Here is a 26,756-nt window from a genome sequence, read left to right as displayed (position 1 = left end):
AGGTTTAATTGGTGTCAGTGTGTAGACATACAGGCTGGGGGAGTGGCTTAGGAGCCGGCGAGCAAATAGCTGTACCGTATCAGCGTCTGTTGCTAGAGATCGTTCTTACTGCGGCGTCCGAGTTGAGACGGAAGTGTCCCATCTATCTGGGTTGATAATCGGGGATTAATGTAGAGTTGTATCCTCTTAGTCAGATTTGTTTGAGGCACAAAGTTTACGAGGAAAAACCATTCTCTCTGAAGGGTGGAAGTCAAATGTCTGACAGACTCAGCAAATAGATTAGGCAGCCCATGATCACTGTTGAGATTGTAGTTGAAGTTCTATCGGATTTGTTGTTGGTTATGTTGTTGAAGACGTTACAGGCATTAGGTGAAACCAGGCATTACATGAAATGTTCAGGCATTACGCGTAATGTCTGTGACCACTAGGCATTACACGTAATGCCTAAAAATACCAGGCATTACGTGTAATGCCTGAAAATCATTGTCAGGCATTACACGTAATGCCTGGAACCAGGCATTACGTGTAATGCCTGAATATCGTTTGATAGAATCGGTCGAACAACAACACCTTTGACTCTCGCTCGTTTCTTCTTCTTCTGACACTCTGCGCACAAAGATTTGTAAAGTGGGGTTCACGTTGGACAGGGTCCAGATTGCATTCATCTTGCTAAAACAACAACAACATGTCAATGAACCCGAGCGCTACATTCAAACTACTAACAAGAAGAGAAAACGCTCGATCGAGTCACTTTCGCAGTTCTGAATATTATATGAGGCATCAGATGGACAGGAAGAAATTGCTATTCACAACACAATGAGTCACGTTCACATAAAATTTGAGCCCGGTCACTTTTATAGTTTCCGAGAAAAGCCCAACGTTAAGTTGTGTGTTGCCGAACAGAAAAGGCTAGTTATCTCCCTTGTTTTTCTGATAACGTTCGTAAAAGGCTACAGATGTAAATACTTTGATGTAAAGAATAATCCTACAAAGTTTCAATCACATCCGATGAACTTTGTCAAAGATATAAAACGTCTAATTTTTCCTTTGACGCTGACCTGTGACCTTGAAAAAGGTCAAAGGTCAACGAAACCATCGTTAAAGTGTAGAGGTCATTGGAGGTCACGACTAAACAAAATATGAGCCCGATCGCTTTGATAGTTTACGAGAAAAGTCCAACGTTAAGGTGGTGTCTACGGACGGCCGGCCGGACGGCCGGCCGGACAGACTAACACTGACCGATTACATAGAGTCACATTTTCTCAAGTGACTCAAAAATCGTGAACAACTTACGTCGAATAATGATAACAAATCTTCCTTATGAGAAAAAAACCCGTTTACATAGTGTTTCTCAAGCAAACATTGATAATAATTTGATATCGTAGCTTTCAACAGCCCCGGTATGTAAGATAACACAACGCAATTTTCTTATTAGCTGTTTTTGTTCCAGCAAGAACGATACAGTCAGTGTACTAAGCCTTTTTTGTTACCTCCCTTTCACATTATAATTATGTGGCAATTACTGTATTAGAGACAGCATTGGAGATAACCCCGGTTTCAGTAATGTTTCACGATAGACGTAGAGCTAAATACCAACACTCAAATCTGTTTTTGACAAACACCACACATCACTTACTTTCCCAAGAGATGATACTCATGACGTGACTTTTTACTTCTTCGATTGTTCTGAAGTACACAGCTTTCGGGAGCAACTTTCTGCCGTCCTTTTCATAATGTTCAAACAAACGTCGAGTAAACAATTGTTCTTTTTCATTATCCTCCATGGTGACGAATAAGCAACTGGTGAAAACTCGACTGGAAATATTGGACCTCGGCTTTCCATTGTGACATGCACTCACACTTACGTGAAATTCAAACTGTGGTGAACACTATGTCAGAAATACATTATTTTGCATTGCGAACCATCACTCATAATCGCAAAATAAAATGTGCATTCATTTCAAAGCTCACTTGATTGAATGTCAGTTACTATATTTACACCATGACATGTTGTCAACACTTTGTCATTAAAAAATGTTCTCACAGTCATCCAAGAGGTAATGTGTATTGCCTGAATTGCTTCAGGCAATAAGCGTAATTTTGAGAGTAAAATTTAAGCATTACGTGTAATGCATATTTCAGGCATTACGCGTAATGCCTGAACATTTCAGGCATTACGCGTAATGCCTGGTTTCACTAAATGCCTGTAACATATATAAACTTGGCCAAAAAATTATTGCAACAAATTTCAAACCAAAATTAAAGCATTAATCCCTGTGTCATTTCATTAAAACTGCATATGCCAGTTAAGGCCGTTCACTTAACCTTCCGAATCACCTTTTGGATTAAATATTTCTTTTACAGGGATCACGCGACCGCCGCTCAAGTAAGGGTACCCTCAAAATCGACCAGACAAAAACGGAAGAGCCGAATGAAAAATTGACAAAAAATCACAATAGGCAAATCTCTGCAACTTTGACATACGAGAGGAAAGTCAAACCAATTATCTACCCTGAATAGATTGTTTTGTTTTGCTATCTTGCGTATTTCGCGTGCTATGCTATTCCTACTGATGTAGGTGTCGATCGCCGGACTTTGGTATTGCATTTCAGCTTGGAGGCTTACAAATTAATTAATGTCTTTGGTACCCCCCGCGGGTTAGGGGGAGTCCCATATTGGTTGGGACGAGAGAGAATTTACCCGATGCTCCCCAGCATGTCGTAAGAGGCGACTAACGGATTCTGTTTCTCCTTTTACCCTTGTTAAGTGTTTCTTGAAAAGAATATAGTCAATTTTTGTAAAGATTTTAGTCAAGCAGTATACGGGGACTGGGTGGCCGAGTGGTAACGCACTTGCGCTCGGAATCGAGAGGTTGCGTGTTCAGGCCTGGGTCAGGCCGCAATTTTCTCCCCCCCTTTCCTAACCTAGGTGGTGGGTTCAAGTGCTAGTCTTTCGGATGAGACGAAAAACCGAGGTCCCTTCGTGTACACTACATTGGGGTGTGCACGTTAAAGATCCCACGATTGACAAAAGGGTCTTTCCTGGCAAAATTGAAAAGGCATAGCTAAAAATGTCCACCAAATACCCGTGTGACTTGGAATAAAGGCCGTGAAAGGTGAATGCTCGCCCTAATAGGCTTGAGGTTTGCTGGCCGATGTGAATGCGTGATATATTGTGTAAAAAATTCCATCTCACACGGCAGAAATTAATATGTAAATCGCCGTGAGCTCTTGTGAGAAACGGCGATTAATAAATGTCCATTATTATTATGTAAGAAATGTTAAGTCCTTTGTACTGGAAACTTGCATTCTCCCAGTAAGGTAATATATTGTACTACGTTGCAAGCCCCTAGAGCAAATTTTTGATTAGTGCTTTTGTGAACAAGAAACATTTAACAAGTGGCTCTATCCCATCTCCCCCCTTTCCCCGTCACGATATAACCTTGAACGGTTCAAAACGACGTTAAACACCAAATAAAGAAAGAATGACTTCGGTCATTAAAAATCTGAAAATTGTAATTAAAATTTTTTTTTAATATAAAACGATCCAAAAACGTGCATCTTATTCTTCATCATTTTCTGATTCCAAAAACATATAAATATGTTATATTCAGATTAAAAACAAATTGAAAATTAAAAATATAAAAATTATGATTAAAATAAAATTTCCGAAATCGACTTAAAAACAATTCATCTTATTTCTTGTTGGTTCCTGATTCCAAAAACATATAGATATGATATGTTTGGATTAAAAACACGCTCAGAAAGTTAAAACGAAGAGAGGTGCAGTAAAGCGTGCTATGCAGCACAGCACAACCACCACCGCGCTAAACAGGCTCGTCACTTTCACTGCCTTTTGCACGAGCGGCGGACTACGGTCATTGTGAAAAAATGTAGTGCGTTCAGTTTCATTCTGTGAGTTCCACAGCTTGACTAAATGTAGTAATTTCGCCTTACGTGACTTGTTTGTCATTGCAGGTCAACATCAGTCAAACAAACTTTCAAAACAAAACGAGGATAGACTTTTAGTGAAATATTATACGTGCGCCAAGCTACAAGGGTCCAGGCACAAACACTGGTTTGGAAAAATATAATTTAGTCTAGAAAATGTTCAGAGACAGGTCGTTTATCTTCCTTACGTTTGCAGGTGTTAAACCTTGTCAGATGACTGAGGTCGTTCTAATGTATTAACGTCCGAGGGTCATCAGAAGCTATAAACTAGTCACGTTTCTTAGCTCTAGCTTCAACAAGAAAAGCGAAGAGCTCATGATACGACTCAACTTTGTCTTACGTTATGTGACCAAGAAATAATCCGGCGCTCTCACAGAATAAACACTCCAGACAAGTATAAATTGTTACTGAACATGATCTTGACATTGCGGTCCTCATATTTGAACAATATCAACCAGACTTTTTACAGATCATTAAACACTGGAAGCGTGTGAATTTTCAATTATCTAGCTTCAACATATTCAAGTACATGATGCTTTTCATTGTTTCAACCAGGTAAGGACAGTCGTGCACAAAATTCGACAGGCTCAAAAGCTACCGCCTTATAACTTTGAAAAAAAATTAAAAACTCACTTCACCTTTTAAAACGATGGTGTCTACTTAACTCAAATAAAGGGTGGCGGAATGGTCAGGACACAGACTTTCTATCTTGGATGATTTTACACATGTGATTGGACCTCACAACGATCTCTTTTTTTATTTAGATCCGCGTGAGTCATTCGCCTATCTTCTCGCCATAAAATATACCAAGACTGCCGCACATCTTCTAACCCTTTGAGAATAGGAGAAAAAGACATTCATGTACATACCTGTTTCCTTTCCCAAGGCGTTCAAAGAATGCTTTACGATGTAGATTGTAGTAATGTTTTCTCTGTCTTTTTCATTCAAGTAACAAGTCACATGCGCAGTCTGTCCTTCAGTAAAGTTTCCAGAAGTACATAGATACACCTGTGTTTCAGGTTGGGTTGCAAAAACAAGTGTGATAGCCTGCGAAAAAATCAGGACCTCCAGCATCACCATTCTGTCTTGATTCTCTGCCTGCACAATGTACAAGGCAAAAAATAGAGTTGATCAGATATCAACAGGGCCCAAGTACTTTGTAGAACAGTGAGGGCAGGGGGGGGGGGAGTGTGGAGGGGAGGTGGGGTCCAGACTCAATATTATTATGTTCAGTTATCTTTGAGTCTGCTAAAAGAAGCTGTGATCTCAAAGGTTTTAAAGCCTGTTATCCTTCCAACGAATTTCTTCATTTTGAGAGCACACACACACACACACACACACACACACACACACACACACACACACACACACACATACACACACACACTGATTTACGCACACACTGACTCACGCTCACACTCGAACGGACACGTACATTCACGAAACACATCGTGAAATACCCGTTCCTGGCAGTTTTTAGCGACAAATTGGGTAATGAACCTAATCTGAGCTAAATCATTGATTGTGTTGCTGGGTATTTTCAAACACGGAGGCAATTTTTAATATCAAAGCGTTGTGGAGGTTCGCTACCACTGCTTCATTTCTTCTTGAATTTTAGCCAAATCCAAGACGGTTAAAATGGTTATATTTTACATATCAACGCAGGGTACATCAATGAACAAAATTGTTTGGCTTGGTAGACTATTTATGGACAAAAAGCCGAGTAGGATGGGATGAAAGTGAAAGAACATGCTTGAATGTGGACACATCTACAGCAAATCGGTTATATGTTCGTTTAGTGTATACTAGCAGTATGTATTAACAGGTTTTTTTCAAATTCTTAATGCATTGATTTTTATAAAAAAAATCTGCACTCTAAAACAATCTTTTTGTACTTGACATGAGTTATCTCCCTTCGTTAAGAACATACTAGATGCTTGAGCAGCTCAGACCTGTTTACCTTCCCGGATTGTCCTGAATTATTACGGATTTGGGGTCTAAATTACGGAAATCTACCGGAAATTCCAGTCGCGAGAGCCTTTTTCATGCGCGAAAATTCGAAGTCAAAATTGTGGTAGTCACCAGGACTGTGATTTCCCGAAAACCTTTTTAGCACAAGGCCGACCGGAACAGCCTTGTCTGCGCATGTGCACAGCAAGGTATTTGTCGGTCAACACGCGGTTTTGTGGCATTCACCATCCCATCCATTCGGTCCGATCGACATGGGTCCGAAGTGTAAGGCCGATCTCTCTGGGGACGAAATGCCAACTAAAAAAGCTAAAGTTGTACAGAGATATCGGCAAAACTATCAAGTCAAGTGGCGGTGTCTGGCGAAGTCTAAGAATAGCGAATCACATGCATTTTGGTGATCGAATTCAAGTCTCTTTGAGTCTAAAACTGATCTCCATTAATTTTTCTCCAATTTAGCAAAGATCACAGTTCTTTAAATGGAAAATCTTAAAAAGAAAATGTTTAAATAAAATAAGCGAATCGGTCCTCAAAATTAAAGGTAGCTTCTGGGGAGTGTTGTTATGACTGGTTTTAATGCAGTATGTCTAATGTGACCGAATGTGAGGTGGTGTTGTTGACATGCATCTTGACTGTAAATACTGTTAGTTTTTGTGTGTGGATAAAGTGTACTTGTCTTTGTTAACTTGCACATAATTATATGTTGTGTGTGTGTGTGAGCTTCTGTGTGTGTAGTACAATAATGTTAGTGTTAAACATGGTTATCATCAAAAAATTTTAAAACTTGTTTTGCACGGTAGCGCGCGTTCAAACATACCGTTTAATCGTTTTCGAGCTGGTTTACGGTTGATAAAAAAGATTACTTAAAGATGCCTCAAAATTACTCAAAAATACATTCCTGATTTCCATTTGGAGGGGGGGGTCGTAAACAGGTCTGGCAGCAGGTCTAACTTCGACTCAGTACATGTTGTGAGAATGAAGACACAGAGCGCCAATCTTAGAGATCGGTTTAACTGATGACACACTAGTACTGGCGCACACACACACACACACACACGCACGCACACACACACGCACACACACACACACACACACACACACACACACACACACACACACACACACACACACACACACACTCTTTCTCTCTTTCTCACGCGCACACAAACGCACTCGCATGCACTCTGCCACGCCCATTTACACAGACACACAGACAGACACACAGAAAGACACACATACTTACATCCATTCTTGTTTATATTAGATTAGATAGATTTCTCGTTGGAAATCCACACGTGTCCTAGATACGTGGCTCAAAGAGACACATTATCACATTTTGCTTTGAGTTGAGGACACATACCGTGATGTTGGCGGGAACACTTTGTTTACACCGAGCTCACAGGCTCACACACACACACACGGCGGAAAAACAGTCTAGTTATTTCTTTATCTAACAAGAAAAGCAAATGCTTGATACACTTCTAATATACACACTATTCAACCATTTGGGTGTTGGGGTTTGCGGAAGTGAGAAATAGGTTTTCTGTGGTCCTAAAACAAGGGCTCCAATGTACTGTGTAGCAAAGACACCTGGCGGAAACAAATAACTACTTTGATTACCACGAAACATCTCCGCGCTCTCCTTTGGTTTAAACTATTTCCTTCCTTGAAATGTCGTATAGTCGGTCATTAATCTTTATTAAATGAATATATAACGTAAACTACCTTGTAAGCGCCCAGTAACAGTATCGAGTAACCCCCCAACTTTGTATCAAAAACTGTGTATAGGGTGTAGTACCTTGTAAACACCCACCCCCAACATTTGGATCAAGGATGGCATGAGAATAATGATTCTTCGTTTGTGACTTGAAACTCCGCACGCAATACGCACACAGGATTCCGAGATGACAAGATGCTACGATAGGGTCATACCGTTTATTTCATTCATTTGTCCCTGCAGTCTCTGGATAACCATGCCAAAACAGTATGAAGATTTAGGAGACTCATCTGAGGTTGAAGAGGTCGACCTGGGGTAATGTTGGGGGACTTACATTAATGTCACTATTCATATATTGTACAAGTGTGTACTTTCTCCTCAATACCGGCTATAAAAAAACTTATCTTGAGTAATTACCATTTAGTTTAGTGTATATTCAAACAAGTCGCGTAAGGCGAAAATACAATATTTAGTCAAGTAGCTGTCGAACTCACAGAATGAAACTGAACGCAATGCAACGCAGCAAGACCGTATACTCGTGGTCCACCGCTCACGGTATAGGCAGTGAAATTGACAAGAAGAGCGGGGTAGTGGTTACGCTATGCTGCATAGCACGCTTTTCTGTACCTCTCTTCGTTTTAACTTTCTGAGCGTGTTTTTAATCCAAACATATCATATCTATATATTTTTGGAATCAGGAACCGACAAGGAATAAGATGAAAGTGTTTTTAAATTGATTTCGAAAAAAAAATTTTGATAATAATTTTTATATATTTAATTTTCAGAGCTTGTTTTTAATCCGAATATAACATATTTATATGTTTTTGGAATCAGCAAATGATGGAGAATAAGATAAACGTAAATTTGGATCGTTTTATAAATTTTTATTTTTTTTTACAATTTTCAGATTTTTAATGACCAAAGTCATTAATTAATTTTTAAGCCACCAAGCTGAAATGCAATACCGAACCCCGGGCTTCGTCGAAGAGTACTTGACCAAAATTTCAACCAATTTGGTTGAAAAATGAGGGCGTGACAGTGCCGCCTCAACTTTCACGAAAAGCCGGATATGACGTCATCAAAGACATTTATCAAAAAAATGAAAAAAACGTATGGGGATTTCATACCCAGGAACTCTCATGTCAAATTTCATAAAGATCGGTCCAGTAGTTTAGTCTGAATCGCTCTACACACACACACACACAGACAGACAGACACACGCACATACACCACGACCCTCGTTTCGATTCCCCCTCGATGTTAAAATATTTAGTCAAAACTTGACTAAATATAAAAATAGCCCAAGGGAACTAAACTCGGTTCATAGTTTATGACTCACAAGGGTCATCCGTAAAACGCCATCGCGGAAACATTTATCTATCAAAACGTTTCCATTGCTTTTCATTTATCAAAACTGAGTATCACTGTCAATGACATACACTGCGCACAAAACGTTGTGTGTTTTTTGAAGAGGTATGTCCCAAACGTTAAACAGAATTGTTTTGGCCAAAAACGTATTTACATTAGATCTGTTTTTCTTCTGCTCATTAAAGACTCGCCTTCGCCAGAAGTATTATGAATTAGATTTGCCGCTATAACGCAATAGACATCGAAGAACGTGACAATGTAATACTGTTTTACTCAAACTCGACCCGTCCGTGGAAATATAACCAGGACCAACCAGACTGAAGTAATGTAAAAACAATCCTAAAATCCTAAATCCCCCAAACCGATCGAAGTTTCAAGATCTAAGCATCAAACTATTTTATTACAATTTCATTGTTGTTACCCAAACGTGTCACCACTGTGGCCTTGACACTAGTCTTAGGCAAGTCAACCAGAACTGATTCGTGTCTGGAGGTCATTGATAAAACAGAAGGGTTTGTAATTTCAAAGCTGTAGCTTTTAAAACTTTTAAGAAAGTGATACTTTTCCTAATTTGATCCGAAAACATGACTCCGCCCTGACCTTGAAATTTCACACTTTGGTAATGTTGGGATGTCATCCTACCCTAGAGCTCTAGTATCATTTCTTTCTTTCTTTATTTGGTGTTTAACGTCGTTTTCAACCATTCAAGGTTATAATTATCGCGACGGATCAAAATGTTCACGAAATTGATCATTTGCATTGAATGACCCCATATGGAAATTTAATGATAATGTTACGCCCTAAATTTGACAGCAGTGACCCTGAAGTTTGACTAGGGTCAACCAAACTTGGGCTTTGGCAAGGAGTCACCTAATCCAATAAGTGTGTTAAAATTAGAAGCTTTAGATACAAACACATTGATAATCTTCTAGTTTGTGACCCATCTGACCCTTGAAATCTAACTAAGATCAGCCAGATTGGAACATGTTGGGATGTCATCAAACCATAGAAGTGTGTCCAATTTCAAAGCTCTAGCTTCCAAAACATTCGAGAAGGCATCAACGTTAAGTTTTAATAATGACTCGAACATGACCTTGAAATTTGACAATGGTCAACGAGATCTTGGTCATGTTAGTAGGTCATCAAAACCAAGAAGTGTGCAAAGTGTTAAAGCTCTATTCGCACGGACACTGCTGCTAAGACTCAGTGATTAGTCAAAAATGGGTTTATTTGATTTCAGCAGTATTTGGGCATGACGTCACGTTTTTCTAGCCCACGCTTACCATACAAAAATGCGTTGTTTTTACGGTATGATTCTTCATCAACTGTCAAAACGGCTTACAACAGCGATGTTTTACAACAGTTATTTATGGTGAAGTATTATATCAAAGGTCACAGCCATTTCGTCGTAGTGAAAGAGAGCGACCGCAACTTTTGAGAAGGGCCAGAACCCAACTTTTGATGGCGTTTGTGCTGGGTAGATGTATTTGAGAAGAATGAAAGTAATTTTCAAATGTACATGTTTCTGTTGCTATTTAAGCAATTACCATTGGGGAAAAAAACTTAACTTTTTGTGCCTAGTTTATGTCGTTATCCAGTATTTTGCGCATCCAGCATGAAACAAATTTTCTCCTTCAAAATATTGTGCAGTCAATTTTTGATTGCTTCCCGAACAACTCGTGTAAGTATAAACATTTCCTATGTTTGATGGCTGTGTGTGTGTGTGTGTGGGGGGGGGGGGGTGGGTGGAGGGGGAGGGCTGTGTCCTTCACTTTTTGTTGTTCTTTTTTTTGCAACAAAAACACTTCAACAATAGTTTTGAATGACATCGTACATACTGAAGCAAACATAACACATCTTTGCGTTCTTTCATTTTGACTATGAAATGCTTTTAAATGCTGTTTACTTGACACAAACGTAAAGCTCTGGTGTTATGTACGTTAAGTTGTGAAAAAATTAACAATTTTTGTTTTTGGAGTGAAAAAAAAAGAGACTTGAATAAAATGTGTAAAATCTTCTGCTTGAGAGTCTGAATGACTTTTATGGAAGTGTGATGTTTTCAGATATCGGTGCAATAATCAGCATGTCGTATTAATGTTTACTTGACCCATACAGCATGTATTTACGTTTTGCATGGGTGCTGCTGTAGAGCCTTTATCATGCAATCGGATTAGATAGTATATATATATTTTTTTTATTATGTTTTGAAATCTTAGGTCTGGGAGACTACGATGATGAATGCAGCAGGACTGATGGCCTTGCTATCGACTTTGTGTGTCGAGACAACTACTCCTACCACGTTGAAAAAACTAGCAATCTCGTGCAAGGCTATACAATTTACTTTTGAACAAAGTGCATCTGTAGTTTGCTATTTTCACACAGATATTGCAAGGAGCAATTACCACGTCTACGTGTCACATTACCCTTCCAACGCACAAAATATCTCCACAGGTACGTTAATGAAGAGTAATGCAATAATGTTGTATAGCATAATTATACAGAAGGTTAAGGCGGGAACGAATGCGGATGGAGTGTGGTAGTAAACACGGCACCTCCTATCTTGATGGTCCTATTTAATGCCAATTGTTTTGGTTCCCTGTCGGTTTGACCAAGAGTAGCGGACAAGTTCAACATGAAAGCACACATCCGGGGCCAGAGTAGGCAAGCAAAAATAAAGTTTTACTTGGGTTTCAATCGAAGTTCGAAACCTGAACTGAAACGATGATAGCAGATACTTTACCTTCAGTATGATTTACGCAATGGGACATATTAATGTCTCAGCATGATGAAAAACCACACCATCAGAACAATAATATTATGACTGTAAAATGCGTGGCCCTGATTTCGTTTGAAGGGTGATCACTCTGATCTGAAATGAGTCGATCAGTCAGATAAATGAAGAGCAGAAGATGTTAGTATTTATGCATTTCATCAGTTTGGTGAAACTTGTTTGACTGTTCGTCAATGATATTGTTAATTACGCTGTCTTTTTTGTGTGTCTATTCTACACATGGCCTCTCACAACCCAGGCAGAGACAACGATGTCCTCGTCTGCTTCAGAAAAAGTGCTGACAAACTTAACTGCAAAGTTGCAAACGGTTATCGATACAACAACAATTTATCGGATCGACTGACATTGGAAATACCTGAAGTATCAGCACGTTTTACCGGACAATACGTGTGTCAGATTGCTCCAAACGATGATATACCATCCCACACATGCAATCTTACTGTTGCAGGTATGTGTCATTTCCTGTCATTCACATAGGACAATGAAACAACAAGGACACACATTCGCGCGCTCGCCTACGAAAACACACACACACACACACACACACACACACACACACACACACACACACACACACACACACACACACACACACACACACAGAGGGCACACACAGACACACACACACACACACAGACACACACACACACACACACACACACGTACACGTACACGATCACAGTTCACCTGTACGTGGATGCATATGTATTTGTTCGCACATATATGCAGATCCTCTCTCTCTCTCTCTCTCTCTCTCTCTCTCTCTCTCTCTCTCTCTCTCTCTCTCTCTCTCTCTCTCTCTCTCTCTCTTATATGACTTTATTGTTCAGTTTATTCGCTTACTCATCTGATTTACAGACTGCCCATGCGCACATTTGGGCGATAGGCTTTTTTTTTCTTTCAAATGTTCGCTCACTTCACTGACTGATAGACTCTACTGTTCCGGTCTTTAAGGCCGACAGACTGATTGAATGTCTCAATAGACGATTTTCACAAATAACTCCGTCGGGTTTGTATGGGTTGTGGTAGAGAAACCCTTTCTTACAAAACCTCGTACAAACATTGTAGGGGCCAATCAGTATCAAGGGGTGTGGCGGAAACACGTGCGTGTTTTCACGTGTTTGTGCTAAACCCTTCGCTAGTGATTGACCCCTCCAATTTGTGTACGAGGTTTGTAAGAAAAGGTCACTCTCTCACAACCAATACAAACCTGACGGAGTTATTTTCTGAATTCGTCTATTGCGCTTCACGCGACTTTTCCTTCACAAATATTTATTTGACTCCAAAAATCCCTAAGTAATCTTGTTCCATTTTGTCTACGTAATTAGTTAAGTGCCGTTAACAAACTCACACTGTTAATATGCACATTTTAATTTTGGACAGCATTTGGCAGCATTCACAACTGGAGGCAAAGACATTTGAGAAAAGACCATTTTCATGCGAAAATATGTTGTTTTTTAAAGTTCAACTGCTATATGGCCGCAGCAAACGTCGAGGAACATCTTCATTTAGGCCTTCCGTCCTAATTTGAACAAACAGTGATTATTCCCAACAACCAAAATTAACGTAAACATTTCTTCCCAAATTCTCTTTGTCAAGATACTGCGGAATAATGCATTGATGAACAACACCAAACACAATCAAGTGCAGATTAGCGGAGCCACACCTTTAAAGGCTGGCCAGCTTGCAAGCTATTACAACTGCCAGTACTCTTAGTACTACTTCAGCCAAAGAATCGCTTTAATGTTTAGAAATACAGTCGAGTGTGGTTTTTGTTTAATGGAGAAATTGACGTTAGCCTATATTGTATATTGCCTATAGATATCAATTGCACCACTCTGGCCTTTCTTCCTTTTCCCAGAAGTAACAACCACCACAACCATACTAGGAGGCAGCACTGATACCACTCTGACAACTCCATCAAAAGCACCGCTGCCAAAAGGATCAAGTCGTACTTTCGTTACCCAAACTAAATCAACTGGTTTTCCAGTTGAAATATCGGTAACCACGACGGAAAGTTTACCACCAGATGTAGCAACTGATGTAACGCCCGTCACCCAAACGCCTATTGTCTTTGCACTGCTGGGTGCAGTGGGCGGAATCTTTATTCTCGTCATTGTTCTCTTTGGGATTCTTTTCAAACGAAGAGGTAATCAACGCATGGTGTTATTTAAGCACGGAATTTGTCAATCAAGTTAAGCTCGTTATTGCATCAACGAATGTCCTAGAAAAGTATGTTTGTTTTAAAGCAATTTTTTTAAGTGCCAGGCATAAAGATCATCAAATCTGCACGGACAAAAGGGCAAGCATAACCCAATTTCATGTAAACATAAATTGAATAAAAAAAAATAATAATTAAAGACGCACACGATTGACTGAATAATTGAAAGAAGAAGTAAGGAAGGGAACGATGGAAAAATGGACTATTTAAATGTTGACACATGTACTGAAAGCTGCTAAGCGTGAAATCTTATTTAAGCAGTTAGCTATCTTCATCTTTTTGAAAAATAAAGTCGGATACAGCTGCGTGAATTATTTCGTGGAGGTGAACGTTTTAAAACTCACGTGCTTTACTTACATTTCTGATTGGCAGGCCGACCACATGGTTTTCTACCTCCTCCTCTTCCCCACAATGTACGACGTCACTCAGCTGGTGCAGTGAGGTTTCGACAGGTCGCACCTGCAATGCAAGATGACAATGATTCATTGAGCAGTGCTACTTCACACATTTATGCTGAAATTGCAGAAGACTCAAACAAAGGTAAGGAAACATTTCTTTCAGAACTCTCTCTCTCTCTCTCTCTCTCTCTCTCTCTCTCTCTCTCTCTCTCTCTCTCTCTCTCTCTCTCTCTCTCTCTCTCTCTCCCCCCCACCACCACGCAGCAAACTATCAGCTTCCGCAAAATATCCACAGCGTCAACAATGTGTCTGTCAATAGACCATCAGACAGTGCCAACTAAGCTTAATACAAATTGTGGATACTTTGCGGATGCATAGACGCTCATGGTCGAGGTAAAAATAGTAATGTCTCTGCCAGCGTGCACAAACTTTTTCTTTTGCTTTGTGTGTGTTATTTGTCATGTTTTACAGTTATTAGACGGTAATCGCGTCATGCTCTGAAGTGAACTTAGGACTCACACATCAAAATTAAGGTGTGGTGGCAATGTGACCAATTAAGATTGCGGTACTTCATGATGATTTATTGGAGATGAAGGTGCATCGGGTTGACGTTGGGGAAGTGATGGGAGAGGTTCAAGGGCAAAAGCAAAGAAACAGGCTTACGTCAGCAGAAGAAAAAATAAGAAAGGTTTTACTTGGGGGGGGGGGGAAGCCGAGAAAGAGACAGTCGGGGGGGGGGGGGAGGGGAGGGCGTGAAAACACATGCTTGAAACACTATCAAGTCTTAACAGAAAAAAGAAAACCAGCAGCGACAAGAAGAACAGGGACAGCAATGCTTAGTTTCGACCACTACTCCCATATCAATAGTCTCGATATTCTGGTTATTCAAATGATTTACAAACATGTGTTCAAGTACCAAAAGATGGGGAAGCATTCCGATCGGACTATCTCAGAAAGAATAGTATTCAGGGGAAAAAAGATGAATTATGGCAGGAGCTTAGCAATGCTAATGACAGATGCAATAAAAAATATATCTGTTCCAGGTTCGTCAGACGCAAGCACAGACATTTCAGACACGTCCTTCGCATCAGATACCACGCAGTCTGATGACCATATCTGTCCTGCCGCCTCTTCAATTGAAGCCTGGCAAACAACATCTAGCTCAAAGACTGCTGAAGATAATCCAGATTATCAAAACATAACCAACGTCAACGAGACTGCCACCATGGCACCTGCTGCTCCAAATGTTAAAAACGCTGAAGGTAATGATAACTTATTGTGAATCGGACCTTGCATACATGTATGCTACTCGTGGAAAAGAAACTCAAAAAGTTGTTTAGATATTTGTGGTGAGACTGGTCATTTTGAAATTTATCATACTGGCCATTGATTTCCATTCATCATGCAAAGAAATGTCCCAATGTCTTTTTCTTTCAGGCTGAACCCTGCAGACCCCAAACAATAACTCACGAAAGCTTAGTTGTGCACTTTCAAATTCGACAAGGGTCAGAGCAACTATAGCTGAAACACTTTTGCAAACAAAACTGCCTATTTTTTGTATTCAGCTATCCTTGGGCCAAAAAAGTCTGGAGAATACAAAAAAATAGGCAGTTTTGTTTGCAAAAGTGTTTCAATTATAGTTGCTCTGAAGGTGGACAATTCCAATCAAGGAATATTGATGAAATATGGGGTATTGATTGCAACTTTCATTGTAATCTTAATCTGTATTTTTAAGCAAATCTAAAGATATTTATCTTAAATTTCAGAAATCTGTTTCGCCTATTGCATGAGAAAAATACAAAGTAATCACCGAATTCACCAAAGAATGATACTGCTTAACAATTACGCTTTTTGTGACAAGATCCACAAATCAAGGCATCAAAGTTCGCATTTTCCGAATTTTGAAAAGAATGCAACTGTAAATACACTATCTCAAAGTAATTCAAGCTTTTAGTTTAAAGAAAAGATAGAACAGTCACATTTTTTTTACTGTGAAATGGAATTGAATAACAGTTTGATCAAAGTGATATACCCAAGAGCAAATATGTCAAGTTTTTTCATTTTTACATATAGTCAAGTTTTGACTAAATGTCTTGACAATAGACATAGACTGGGAATCGAGATGAGGGTGATGATGAATGTATGTGTGTGTGTGTGTATGTGCGTGCACAGCGATTCCTAGAAAACTACCAGACAGATTATTATTATGAAGTTTTTCATGTGAGTTTATTCAAATGTTATCCCTAGTTGTGTTTTTTCCTCCTTTTTTTTAAATAATGTCTTTGATGACGTCATATCCGGCTTTTTGTAAAGTTTGAGACCGCACTGTGGTGACATCCTTATTTACTCAAATTGATTGCAATTTTGGTCAAGGAATATTCGACAAAGAACGGACTAGGGGATTGTATTTCAGCTTGGACGCTTTAAAAATAATTAATGAGTTTGGTCATTAAAAATCAACAAATTCTAAAAAATATTTTTTTTTTAGAGATCTAGCCAAAAATGATTTCGTCATATTCTTTATAATTTCCTGAATCCAAAAACTCATAGATATAATATGTTTGGATTCAAAAACCAGCTAAAAAAGTTAAAAAGAGTTAAAAACAAAACAAAAGGGGCGTTTTCCTGTAAAACGCTGTACTCTACTGCGCTCTACTAACTTGTGACTTAAACAAATTAGAGCTTTTCACGAAAATTCAGTCACCGCTTTCGCAGGGTATCGACAGAGCCATTGTTGACTATTGTCTTTGTGAAACACAGTCCGTTCAGTTTTATTCTGAGTTTAACAGATTGAGTGTATGTATTAATTTTGCTTCACGTGACTTGTTTGTATATTTAACAAGTGATATTCAAAAACACTTGACCAGTCTCACGTTTATGATTACAAACTAAGTGCAAATAACTTACATAAGGGTAAAGTTCAATGCCTTAGTCTAAGCAGACGTAAAGAGTACTTGACACAATTTTCGATTTTCACTATGACGTCTGTCGGCCTGCTTTCTTGATTTTCAGACACCACTATGCCTGATGACTACCTTCACCCTGGAGCTTTACGTCGGGACGCAGCAAAGGTCAATTTCACTATGCATGACGACTACCTTCGCTCGGTCGTCTATCGTCGTGAAACGGCAACAGCTCACACCACTCTGCCTGATGACTACCTTCAACCTGTAGCCTCACGTCAGGAAGGGGCAACAGCTAACATCACTCTGCCTGATGACTACCTTCAACCTATGACATCACGTCAGAGAGGGGCAACAGCTCACATCACTCTGCCTGATGACTACCTTCAACCTGTAGCCTCACGTCAGAGAGGGGCAACAGCTCACACCACTCTGCCAGATGACTACCTTCAGCCTGTGGCCTCACGTCAGGAAGGGGCAACAGCTAACATCACTCTGCCTGATGACTACCTTCACCCTATGACATCACGTCAGAGAGGGGCAACAGCTAACACCACTCTGCCTGATGACTACCTTCAACCTGTAACCTCACGTCAGGAAGGGGCAACAGCTAACATAACTCTGCCTGGTGACTACCTTCACCCTGTAGCCTCACGTCAGAGAGGGGCAACAGCTAACACCACTCTGCCTGATGACTACCTTCACCCTGTAGCCTCACGTCAGGAAGGGGCAACAGCTAACATCACTCTGCCTGATGACTACCTTCACCCTGTAGCCTCACGTCAGAGAGGGGCAACAGCTAACATCACTCTGCCTGATGACTACCTTCACCCTGTAGCCTCACGTCAGGAAGGGGCAACAGCTAACACCACTCTGCCTGATGACTACCTTCAACCTGTAGCCTCACGTCAGAGAGGAGCAACATCTAACATCACTCTGCCTGATGACTACCTTCAACCTGTAGCCTCACGTCAGATAGGGGCAACAGCTAACATCACTCTGCCTGATGACTACATTCACCCTGTAGCCTCACGTCAGATAGGGGCAACAGCTAACATCACTCTGCCTGATGACTACCTTCAACCTGTAGCCTCACGTCAGAGAGGGGCAACATCTAACATCACTCTGCCTGATGACTACCTTCACCCTATTTTCTCTCGCCTGGAAGCAACAAGTCCCGTGGTGACATCTCCTAAAGGGGCAACAGGTTTGACCAAAACGATTTCAAGAGCACCAGCCACATCAGATGTCACCAGACGTCTTAGGAAAAAGGCAGCGACCTCAACAACAAAAACAGTTGAGAAAGCAGCTGCCTTACCTGGAGATAGGTGTCCAATCGCCGAGTCACCTTACGAAAATATAACGAGTTGAACTACAACAGAACAGTGATCTTATTTATTTTTCACGGGATAAATGTCAAGTTGTTATACATGAAGAAAAAAACAAGTCGTGTAAGGCGAAATTACTACATTTAGTCAAGCTGTGGAACTCACAGAATGAAACTGAACGTAGTCCGCCGCTAGTGCAAAAGGCAGTGAAAGTGACGAGCCTGTTTGGCGCGGTAGAGGTTGCGCTGTGCTTCATAGCACGCTTTACTGTACCTCTCTTCGTTTTAACTTTCTGAGCGTGTTTTTAATCCAAACATATCATATCTATATGTTTTTGGAATCAGGAACCGACAAGGAATAAGATGAAAGTGTTATTAAATTGATTTCAAAAATTTAATTTTGATCATAATTTTTATATTTTTAATTTTCAGAGCTTGTTTTTAATCCAAATATAACATATTTATATGTTTTTGGAATCAGGAAATGATGAAAAATAAGATGAACGTAAATTTGGATCGTTTTATAATTTTTATTTTTTTTTTAACAATTTTCAGATTTTTAATGACCAAAGTCATTAATTAATTTTTAAGCCACCAAGCTGAAATGCAATACCGAAGTCCGGCCTTCGTCGAAGATTGCTTGGCCAAAATTTCAATCAATTTGATTGAAAAATGAGGGTGTGACAGTGCCGCCTCAACTTTTACAAAAAGCCGAATATGACTTCAATGAAAGACATCGAAAAAAAGAAAAAAACGTCGGGGATATCATTCCCAGGAACTCTCATGTAAAATTTCATATAGATCGGTCTAGTAGTTTAGTCGGAATCGCTATACAGACACACACACGCACAGACAGACACACACACACACACACACACACACACACACACACACACACACACACACACATACACCACGACCCTCGTCTCGATTCCCCCTCTACGTTAAAACATTTAGTCAAAACTTGACTAAATGTAAAAAGAACAAATGCTCATACGACTCATCTTTCAAGAAAACAACAATTGTCTTCATATTGGCCCGAACTTGACCCCGTTGAGACCTGTATCAATCTATTTGGTTTGGTTATCCAATCCTAAGAATATCAAATAGATACCCCCCCCCCCCCCCCAGCCACCACCACTACTAGCCTTATACTTAACTCCCTCCAGCATTTCAAACTCCAGCAATTTAGCTGACTCAATCGATGCAAGGCTGTTTAAAAACAAAACGTACTCAAGACACATGAGCGACTTCTTTTCTAACACCAGGAAATTCTAAGTTAATGGCATCAACATTAATCTAGATTAGACAAAAATACCCCAGACACCAGGCTGTGGCCTCTTAGGAAACACTAGAGACACTTTGAAACCACAAACGACTCAATAGACCATGTATGAAGAAAGAGGGTCACACTTGGCCTCGGTGACTAGTGGGTTCAATAAACAACGAGAACTAGTGTGTGTTTTACGTGTACTAAATAGCCATTTAAGGGATCTTTAAGTTTCTTTTAATGTTGTTGAATGCTATATTGAATGTGCTCTATCTGGTAAGTTTTACTGCTGTCTTAGGGAAAATGTGTCATCGTACTGTAAACTTTCTGTGACGCGGAATGGGGCTTTTAACTTTCTAATGCCAAATCACCCCGACAGGTTTACTTTTAATCATTTTCAAGATGTTCATTGGAGATTATTTGAAACAATCATGTTATGTATTATGGTTTGAAATTGAATTATGATAAAAACATTTTGTTTAAAGCAGTCTGGATAGGTACACATAAACATTGTTATGTAAAATGTATGCCAAAACTTCAGCTCATGTTGGGACACTGCAAGGAGTCCAAAATCCTTTTTGGAGAAATGTGTTTGAACATTCTAAGCATATTTGCAGGCAATGTGTCCCCGTCTCCTTCAGTGACATTGCTTCAGAGCGTCTGTATTATAATGTACATATCTGTCTAGATAAAAAAAAAAGAGTTATCTTTAACAGGAGTTGGATAGAAAACAAGGACAGCTGGTCAATTGATGGTACCAGAAGTTTTTTTGTCATATAGTTAAGATTTTAATGTCAGATTTTAAGTTAAAGCATCGAAATCTAAAAAAAAGATGTGTTTTTTTCAGGGCGTTATATGTAAAACATGATAGACTTTGATGCAGATTTCAACGAGGATTTTTGTATTGGTGAAGATGTATGAAAACAATGGAAATGTTGGATACGCCCCCGTAGTGTTTGTGTACGCACAAAGAGGAAACCATGGAACAAGAATTCAGCTTTTTTGGGTCCAAGTTAACAGAATGGTTATGATTACTTTGTGTACATTGCAGCAATTTAACACTCTTAAAAGGACTTAGTAATTTAGGATATTTAGACAATTTATATACTGACGTTGTCGAAGATGTATTTATTCTCCTTGCTAAACAATGTATATTTAAAGCCCCCACCCCCCGTAAACCATCTGTTTCCCTGAGCTTTTACATACAGTGCAAACATACTTCCATTTGAACGCTTATACCGCTCGAGAACGTTCTGGCTGTTTTCCGTTAAGAGTGAGACATTTTTAAAAGAAATTATTTTGTGCCGATAGACCCCTATGAATCGGACGCCTTGTTGTGTATCTGGGCCTTACTTTTAAAATCTAAATAATAAATTGACAGTTTGTGAGACACGAAAGAATTTCTTTTATCATCAAGACAAAGTCAGTACAGTTCGTAGTTTTGCAAGTAGGTAGCCCGGATGTTTGTCAAACAAGGTAGGTGACTGCGTTGACTGGTGCGTATAAGACGCAGCTCTTTTCATTTGATGACGACGGGAAAGCATGGTACCCAAAACGATAGAACTTAGGTGCTGGTCGACTAACATTTCGAATACCGTTTGTTGTTGTGCTAGTGTAGATTGAGTAAGGGCATACAAACGTACTTCCTTGACAGGTCTGGTATCACATCAAATGAGCTGCATTTTACCATTGCCCAAGCAGACGAAGTTTCCGCAAACCGCTACAGTTTCTTAGAAGACGCTGCCACTCGGATTCTGTCACTATCAGCAAGTTGTTGTATTATAGATGCAGAGGTACACAATAACATGCTATTTCAGATATAAAATCGTTTTGAAACCGCAAACGACTCATTTGATCATGTGTACAAAAAATATTCAAAAAAATCTTTAAAAAGTAGGTCATCACATGGGGCCTTGAATAAACCACGAGAACCGATGTGTGGTTTACGCGCGCTAAATAGCCATTCAAGTGACCTGTGTCATTTAATGTTGTTAGATGCTATTGCGAGTGTAATCCATTAGGCTGGTATTGCTGTTTAAGTGAAATATGTCATTATTCTATAAACCTCCTGTGAGGTGGCGAGGGGCTTTAAGTCCAAATTGAATAAGACTTGATGCAAAAATTGTTACAAAAATATTTTTTATTGAAAAGTGTAACTCTAGTGTAAATAATGTGTTGGGTATTTTGAAAGAGTTTAGTTTTTTTTATAATCACTGTTTTCATTGATGATTTATGAATATTCAGTGAGCTGTTTGTTTTCCTATTCCGTTTACTCCTAGCACATATATATGTCTATGCCCATAGTTTTACCCTATGTATGTATTGAGGCTAGATATTGCCAGTATGTTTGTGTGACAATCGCCCCTACCACAACCCCCTTCAACCCAAGCATTGTCACCCCCCTCGGGTTAGGGGGAAGAATTTACCCGATGCTCCTCAGCATGTCGTAAGAGGCGACTAACGGATTCTGTTTCTCCTTTTACCCTTGTTAAGTGTTTATTGTATAGAATATAGTCAATGTTTGTACAGATTTTAGTCAAGCAGTATGTAAGAAATGTTAAGTCCTTTGTACTGGAAACTTGCATTCTCCCAGTAAGGTCATATATTGTACTACGTTGCAAGCCCCTGGAGCAATTTTTTGATTAGTGCATTTGTGAACAAGAAACAATTAACAAGTGGCTCTATCCCATCTCCCCCCTTTCCCCGTCGCGATATAACCTTGAACGGTTGAGAACGACGTTAAACACCAAATAAAGAAAGAAAGAAAGACCAAGCATTGTCTTGGTATATGTGTGTGCATGTGTATACTTGTGTATACATGTGAAGCAAAGGCGTAATCAGTCTCATTTTCTGTTTGTAAACCTTGTGACTGTTTCGTGTGATGTATATATTTATATCCCATGACCTCCCTTCTTTGTCTCTGTTACTTCAGTATGGGTATATATGTTGTATTTTCATAGCTCAATAAATACATCATGGACTCCAAAAAATATATGATAGTGCAGATTCCGATTTGGGCAAAGGACTACTTTCCTCCCGACCTTTGACCTCGCGCCGAACAATGTGACACATTTGTATGAAGTTCTAAAATCGTATTGCACGGCTCAGAAAACCATATCAGTTGCACGCAAAAATGAATCTCAGAACTGATCTGATGTATGAGATGCAATAAGCAAAAGTTTCTTTCATTATGAAAGCAATGCAGGTCGAAAAAAACGAACATTCAACTTACAAGATAACCAGATGCTAGCGAACCAAAACAAAAACACGAGTACCCTCCCCTTGCATCGTTAGCAGACGACTTTTGAGAATCTGTCGGTAGTGTGTTTTGGTGTGCGCCTTCAGCTATCAAACATCGGCTGTTTCACGTGTTTTGCGAGCAAGTCTACTCTTTTGCCTGGCTCTGCAGTAAGTCCACATATTTTTCCGTAATCCAGTCATATTCCTTCAAAATGCAATCAATCGGCGGTGACAGACGTGTCGGTCGCGTTTTCCTCTCACCCATACCAGTTTAAGTTCATCCATGCAAACACACTCGCAAAACAGTTTATCACGTAGATACATTTCAAATAGGGAGCAAATGGTTAAATCTAAACCTACATATTTGTTCCCTAAGATTTGCTTCTCTGTCAATAAGCCTAATTACACACGTTCGAGAAAAACAACGTGGAATCAATTCTGAATCGAGTAAGCCAAATGGGTCCCAAACCCGTTTCGCCCGTTCTGCCGACCTGAAACGCAAAACAAAAGAATTGTGCGCTTCAACTAAATTAATTTCTATTCGACTTCATTACTTTCTTGCAACTTATGAACCTTTACTTAAAGCTTTTAAATGGTCTGAAAGTAGTGTTACCGCGTACTTATCGATGCACTCATTCGTTTTATTTTTTCAGCGACGGTCACTTAGTTTAAGGTTGCAAAAGGGCTAAGTCTCGCTGGCAACAGTTTTACCCTGCACAGATCGCAACAGTGCCGCTAGTAGTCTACACTTTGTGTTTGATGGTAGAATGGGATATACAGATTACAACACTCGTGGTTTTTTATATGGCTTGTATTTCAGTCAAGACCCAGCGGGAATATCAATCGAGAGCCACTCGCCAGAGGCTCGTGTCTCCCGATGATATTCATCCGCTGGGTCTTGACTGAAATACAAGCCATATAAAAAACCACTCGTGTTGTAACCTATACATATATAACACACATTATGTTTTGATATTAAATAAATCGCTAAAATACCTCTTGAACAATTACCGTAAACTACCTTGTATACGCCCAGTATCGAGTAAACGGCCACCCCCCATTTTTGATCATTAGAGTAAAGTGGAGAAAAAAACAGATTCAGTCTGCTGTTATTTTTTTTAAAATTGTTTACACAATTTTCCCCCTCATTGGTTGACACACTGACAACAATTAAATGGTCTTTCAATTCAAGAGACAAACGTGACTTATAATTTACACTTGATTGCGATGTTTTTTTATTCACTTAAAATGCAGATATCGGTTTGTTCACAGCAGGCCTAGATTAATCTTTTCATGTTAGCATTATATTTTGAAGTTATAAACTTGTTTACAGACAATAAATCAAAAAGATTTCCTTCGTGATTTGCTTACAGAATTCGTTGTGTGTGTGTGTGCTTGGGGAGGGGGGTGCGTGTGTGTGTGTGTGTGGGTGTGTGCGTGTGTGGGAGAGTCAGAGAGGGGACATTTTTGTGCAATAACGCATCCTTCGAACACTTCCATGCCAAGTGACCAAAATATCGTTAATCTAGCAAAAGAACCGCTCCTGCAAAGGATATGGTACCAAGTAAACGCCTACCCGTACCCCTAACATTTTGGCAAAATTGGTGCATAGGGGGCAGGGGGGGGGGGGTGCGTATACAAGGTAGTTTACGGTACTTTTATGTGTACGTGGCATATGGAAGAATCTGCAAAAGAAAGGACAATCTGATCAGAAGAAAATTAGGCAGATAGTGTAATGTTTCTTCCAAAATGGTGTCCAGAAACGTTTTGGAAGGGCACCTGGCACTTAGTGAAGTGGAGTACATGTAAACTTAAGTATCATGGAAACAGCCACATTGTCTGTGTTGCTTTGCAAAAAAAAAAGGTTGTAAGTTGAACAATTTCTGAGCAACGCTAGTTTGTGGAAGTCAACTGAAGCGTGAGCGATAAAACAGACAAACCCGCTTTATTTCGAGTACAACTCTGGAGATTATATCAGCCGATTTCGATCTTAAAAGTTCCAAAGCAATCTAACCGGTCATTGGTGAAATTCAGTGCTTTTTGTCATGGTAATTATAACCCTCACAATTATAACCCTCAGGTTTTTGACCGCTTATGCCTTTGACACCTGTTCCTGAAATACGCAAGATAACTCAACAAACCAAGGTGTTTTAGAAATATTAGATATGTAATTAAACTGACTTTATCCTCGTATCCAATGCTTTGCAAGGTGTGCCTATTCTTATTAGTCGATTTTCTTTAATAAGTACCTTATGTATCTGTCAGGGCGATTTTGGGCTAAGTTTAGTTTATACTCTAGCTAGCAAAACTTTATTTCTATACGACTGAACAAATAATGCAAAGTTCAAACGCAGGGCATGACAATTCAAAACATGTTTTTTTCCGTGTGTACTCTCTGTAAGCTCAAATCAAAGAACAGACTTCAGAAATTGCACGATCGTAGACAACACGGCGTTTTGTTGACGTTGGACTAGTGCCAGTTTCGATTGTAACTCGAAACTGCGTGGTTGACAGCACATGGCCTCCTTGGCAAAATCTTCAATGTGGTATATCGATTCAATCACATGACGTTGGATCAAGTATTCATTTTTACATTTAGTCAGGTTTTGACTAAATGTTTTAACATAGAGGGGGAATCGAGACGAGGGTCGTGGTGTATGTGTGTGTGTGTGTCTGTGTGTCTGTGTGTGTGTGTAGAGCGATTCAGACTAAACTACTGAACCGATCTTTATGAAATTTGACATGAGAGTTCCTGGGTATGAAATCCCCGAACGTTTTTTTTGTTTTTTTGATAAATGTCTTTGATGACGTCATATCCGGCTTTTCGTGAAAGTTGAGGCGGCACTGTGACGCCCTCATTTTTCAACCAAATTGGTTCAAATTTTGGTCAAGTAATCTTCGACGAAGCCCGGGGTTCGGTATTGCATTTCAGCTTGGTGGCTTAAAAATTAATTAATGACTTTGGTCATTAAAAATCGGAAAATTGTAAAAAAAAATAAAAATTTATAAAACGATCCAAATTTACGTTTATCTTATTCTCCATCATTTGCTGATTCCAAAAACATATAAATATGTTATATTCGGATTAAAAACAAGCTCTGAAAATTAAATATATAAAAATTATTATTAAAATTAAATTGTCCAAATCAATTTAAAAATACTTTCATCTTATTCCTTGTCGGTTCCTCATTCCAAAAACATATAGATATGATATGTTTGGATTAAAAACACGCTCAGAAAGTTAAAACAAAGAGAGGTACAGAAAAGCGTGCTATCCTTCTTAGCGCAACTACTACCCCGCTCTTCTTGTCAATTTCACTGCCTTTGCCATGAGCGGTGGCCTGACGATGCTACGAGTAAAATGGCATTGCGTTCAGTTTCATTCTGTGAGTTCGACAGCTACTTGACTAAATATTGTATTTTCGCCTTACGCGACTTGTTACATTTAGTCAGGTTTTGACTAAATGTTTTAACATAGAGGGGGAATCGAGACGAGGGTCGTGGTGTATGTGTGTGTGTGTGTGTGTGTGTGTGTGTGCGTGTGTGTGTGTGTGTGTGTGTGGTGTATGTGTGTGTGTGCGTGTGTGTGTGTGTGTGTGTGTC

Source organism: Littorina saxatilis, linkage group LG8 (assembly GCF_037325665.1).
Source record: "Littorina saxatilis isolate snail1 linkage group LG8, US_GU_Lsax_2.0, whole genome shotgun sequence".
Classification (NCBI taxonomy): domain Eukaryota; kingdom Metazoa; phylum Mollusca; class Gastropoda; order Littorinimorpha; family Littorinidae; genus Littorina; species Littorina saxatilis.
This window is presented reverse-complemented; position numbering follows the sequence as displayed.